Raw genomic sequence first — 5,419 nt, forward strand, 5'->3', positions numbered from 1 at the left:
CAGAACCCAATTCCTGACAAAATCAGATCAAACCCGGGTTCTGGAAACGGGTCAACCGGGTTGGATTCCGGGTTGCCAAGAACATCACCGGATTTTTCCCAGAATCCGGTGAGTTCCCGGAGTCCGGCCAACTCCGACCAGTCTCAAATCAACACCGTTCGGTGCTGTTTTTGAGTGCTTTTCATTGCAAATCAACACAGCAATCTAACCACGGCCAAAACATACCAAAAACATCTCAGAATCACAATCTCCGGTCAAAATCGACATGAACTCCGGCCAAAATATCATCTTTTGATTCTGTAAACCAAACTCAACGTTCTATAGTGCAAATTGAAGCTAAGAACATATACAATCAAATCCCTAACATTGCAAGAACCAAATATTCACAGAAATCATCGAGTTGTGTTTTGAAAATCTGACATAAACCCTAGAAATCGTGAATCACTATCCAGACATCGTTTGTTCAAGTAAATACCATAAATCGACTGTAAATCATCCAACAAAGCTTTATCAATCATCAAAAAATCAAAATAACCCTAGAATCAAAAAGTCCTAATTCGAACATAAACCCTAGAAATCGAAAATCAAAAACGATGCAATAAAACGTGAAATTGATGCAAGAAACAGAAAGAACGGATCAAAACCTTCGATTTGAGTACTTGAATCACACGATTTGATGCTGTAATCAGTGAGAAATCACGACTTGATTCTTCGACCCGAACCTGTTCTTCCCGACCCGATTTCAGAGAATTTTGTGTATTTTTGCAGATTTTAATGATTAATTATAATTAATTAAATAAAAATTAAGCTATTTATAGTAGTAAAATTAATACTCCTAATTAAAATTAAGGCCCTAATTCTACACTTTTTAAAATTAATAGGCCCCTAATTTTATAATTTTTGAGTATTAAAATTTAATTTATAAATATTTTATATATACAATATATATGCTAAAATTTCCCAAAAATTTTGAATAATGCAAAAATACAAAGAAATAATATAAATGAAAGTCCTATAATTTCATAAAAATAAAAATGTGATTTTTGTGGGGTTTTTGACACCCAATGGGGCCCGGAAAAGTCAATTTTCGCAAAACGAGAAAATTTATAAAATATCTAGATGTTCAGAATAATGCGATTGTAAAAGCCATTTGATGAAAAATAAGGCCCATTATTTTATTTGAAATACTGGCTTTAAAATCATTATTTGGGTCGTAAAACGTTTGAAATGAAACCTATGAATGCATAATAAAATATCTGAAAAATACCTTAAAATTTCAGAAATGACATGGAATACACGTAACACATAACAGTTAGGGTTTATCAGATAATCACACATAAATGACATAGTAATACACATATTTTATTATAATTATGATATAATATAAACGTAAATTTCCCAGTCGTTACATCCTTCTCCCCTTAAAAGGATTCTGTCCTCAGAATCTTCTATGAAAACAAATGAGGGTATTTCTCTAACATTTCACTTTCGAGTTCCCAGGTTGATTCTTCAACCATAGGATTTCTCCACAACACTCGCACTAAATATACAGACTTATTTCTCAACACTTTCTCTCGCTGATCTAAAATTCTTACCGGCTGTTCTACAAAAGACAAATCAGGTTGGATTTTTATCGGCTCATACTCTATTACATGCCTAGAATCAGGATTATATCGCTTAAGCATTGACACGTGAAACACATTGTGAATATGCTGCATATGAGGCGGTAGAGCTAATTCGTATGCAACTTTTCCTACTTTCTTCAAAATTTCAAATGGTCCGACGTATCGCGGTTTCAATTTACCCTTATTGCCAAATCTGGTCAATCCTTTCCATGGCGATATTTTGAGTAGTACATTTTCTCCTTCTTGATAGTCCATATCTTTCCTGGCTTGATCTGCATATTTGCGCTACCTGTCTTGTGCTGCATGGAGTCGCTTCTGAATGAGTTCAATCTTTTCTTTCATCTGTTGAATTAATTCTGGACCCAAAATTTTGCGTTCTCCGACTTCATCCCAATGTACTGGTGATCTGCATTTCCTCCCGTATAATGCTTCATACGGTGGCATTCCAATGCTGGCGTGATAGCTGTTATTATAAGAAAATTCCACCAGAGGTAGATGTTCATCCCAGCTGCCTTCAAAATCTATCGCACAAACTTGTAGCATGTCTTCAATCGTTTGAATAGTTCTTTCACTTTGTCCATCAGTTTGCGGATGATAAGCGGTACTCATGTTCAATTTGGTTCCAAGACATTCTTGAAATTGTCTCCAAAATCTTGAGTTGAAACGAGGATCTCGATCGGACACGATAGATATTGGAACTCCATGTCGCATTACAATTTCCTTGAGATACAAGTGCACTAGCTTGTCGAGTGAAAATCTTTCGTTAATTGGTAGAAAATGTGCTGACTTTGTGAGTCTGTCAATGATTACCCATATCGGATCATGATTTGCTTTTGTCCTTGGTAGTCCTACTACAAAATCCATCGCTAGATGTTCCCATTTCCATTCTGGAATGTCTAACGGTTGTAATAATCCGCTCGGATGTTGATGTTCCGCTTTAACTCGCTGGCATGTGTAGCATTTACTCACCCATTCAGCTATTTCCTTCTTCATGTTCGGCCACCAGAAGTTTTCTTTCAGATCGCGATACATTTTTGTACTTCCTGGATGAATGGAATACTTTGAACTGTGCGCATCTCGCATTATTTCTTCTTTTAATTCTACCACATTAGGGATCCAGATTCTCGACGCAAAGCATAAAATTCCTTCGTTATCTCTCTGAGTTGTGATCTCTTCTCCCGTCAGGTCGTCATCTTGACAGCGGCGAATCTTCTCTAACAACTCCGGTTGGAAAGTCATAGTGTAGATAGCTTCTGCAGATTAATGGGAAATACGAATCTCAATTTCCAATTTGTCGAATTCCTTGCTTAATTCTTCACATGAAGTTAATCGATTCAATCTTTCTTTCCTGCTCAGCGCATCTGCTACAACATTTGTTTTCCCTGGATGATAACTGATCGTGACATCGTAATCCTTTATCAATTCCAACCATCGACGTTGTCGCATGTTCAGCTCCTTTTGCGTAAAGATATACTTCAGACTTTTATGATCCGTGTAGATTTCGCATTTTTCACCGTAGAGATAATGTCTCCAAAGCTTTAACGCACATACGATCGCTGCCAATTCCAGATCATGAGTAGGATATTTTTGTTCATGAGGTTTAAGTTGTCTTGAAGCATATGCGATGACGTTACTGTGCTGCATCAGTACACATCCTAACCCGCGATACGAAGTGTCGCTATAAATGACGAAATTTCCTTGCTCGTCTGACAATACAAGTACTGGTGCAGTTACTAATCGATTTTTCAACTCTTGGAAACTTTCTTCACACTTATCATTCCATTCAAACTTTTCACTTTTTCGAGTTAACTTGGTCAGCGGCGTTGCTATTTTCGTAAAATCTTTGACAAACCTTCGATAATATCCTGCCAACCTGTAATAACCCCAATTTTTGGAAAATTTTGAAACCCTTATGAATAGTGTTTTTGCTGAATGAGAAAACTTTTCATGCCACAATATGTAGGGGTTCTGATATGGATATCCTGGGATATTATTAGTACTCTATGTGGTATATAAGTGTATGTAAAGATCGTCAGAATCCAATTCCGAACACTTTGATTTTCCCGAAAATCCAATAGATACGGAAAGAATTGAGTATAAGGTAACAGGATAAAAAGGATTTAAATTAAAGGATTATAAGAGAGGATCATAAAAGGAATACAATATATTGAGAAAGGTTAAGGGAACCTAAGTAATAAGATCCCGGGTATGATCCCTCAAACGATAAATGAGAACGAAAGATAAGCGAACCGTAAAACAAATAAGTGACCAAGAGACAAGCTTGTACAAGAAGCCAGGGATTGTGACATCATCAAACCACAAGGTGTGGACAAGTGGGAGCATTATGACATGTGCAAGGTGACATAGACATGACAAAAAAGGAAGGAGATGTGGTGACTTTTTAACCACACAAAATCAAGGGCAACTAGGTAATTTACTAAATCAAACACAAAAACAAGCCAACCAAGCCAAGCAAAATCATTTTCATCAAAATCAAAAAGAAACCAAGGCATGGTTCATCATGCTCTCGGCTTTTACTATTGCAAATGGGCAAGAATTCAAAAACTCAAGATCCAAGCCTCCTAAATTGGTGAGTTAATTCCCTAATCATCTTCATGCTTAGTTAGGGCTATATCATGAGTTTAAGCCATCAATTCCTTCTCCATCTTCTCCATTTAATCAAAGAAGAAGACTATGAATAGTGTTTTCAAGTTTTTAACTTGAAGTTTTTCTTGTTTTTCTTGAAGACCCAAGCATTCTTAAGACTTCTCAAAGCTTTTTAAGGCTTCCTAGCTCCTCCCACCACTCCAAGGAAGGTAAACCATCTCCAAACCCTAGATTCCTATATATTATAAGATGATTTTGATTAGTAGGATGATATTGTAGCTTGTTGTTGTGATTAGAGTTTGGGATTTGAAATGGTAGTGAAATGGAATGGTAAATGTTGAGGTTTTGATGGAAAGGACTTAAGTATGATTAAAGTTAAGCTTAGGCATAAGTATGAATGATTAAATTGAATTGGTTGGGGTTGTTATGATGAGATGAGGATGGATGTTGGTTGTATGTTGGATTTGAGGTTGATTTGGAATGGGTTTGAATGGTTTAAAATATTGGAAATCGCGTAAACATAGCCGTCGTAACGTCCGATTTTCTTTGGACTGTTTTTGTGCATAGCATTAGGACCCGAGAACCCCCTGCTAGATTATGACCACTGCCATGTTTAGATAGCTCATGTTACGAGCTTCGTTTTGATATGTAGTTCGTTCGATTCCGATGCACGGTTTAGGAGAAACGACCGTTTCAAGTAACGGCGTTTCGCGAACGAAACTTTTCCCCTCGCCTTACTTTGAAACATAGGTTAAAGGCCAAAAAGGGTTAATTAATATATGAAACATTTATGGTAAGTGTGTTAGGCAGTTGGTAAGACACTCGCGAAGGAATCGCTTTAAAACTCGTAAAGGTTAAATTATTAAAAATGGTGGAGCCGAGGGTACCCGAGTGACTTAAGCGAATCAGTGAGCGCAAAACAAGCGTTAGAGTCTAAGTTAGTTAAAGTATAGATTTACAAGTGATTTTGGTTTAATTCCAACTTACTTGTTGTTTATAGGTTACCAGACTCGTCCCAAGCCTTTTATCACCCCAAGTCGCTCAGGCAAGTTTTCTACCCGTTATAACTGTTGTTGTGATGAATATATGTATATGCATTATCTTGCGATAGATGCATGTTGGTTAATTAGCAAATGTTGCGATATATTGAAGCATGCTGATATGGTATATATATGCATGCCTGTTTC

This window comes from Apium graveolens, chromosome 7 (assembly GCF_009905375.1).
Source record: "Apium graveolens cultivar Ventura chromosome 7, ASM990537v1, whole genome shotgun sequence".
NCBI lineage: Eukaryota > Viridiplantae > Streptophyta > Magnoliopsida > Apiales > Apiaceae > Apium > Apium graveolens.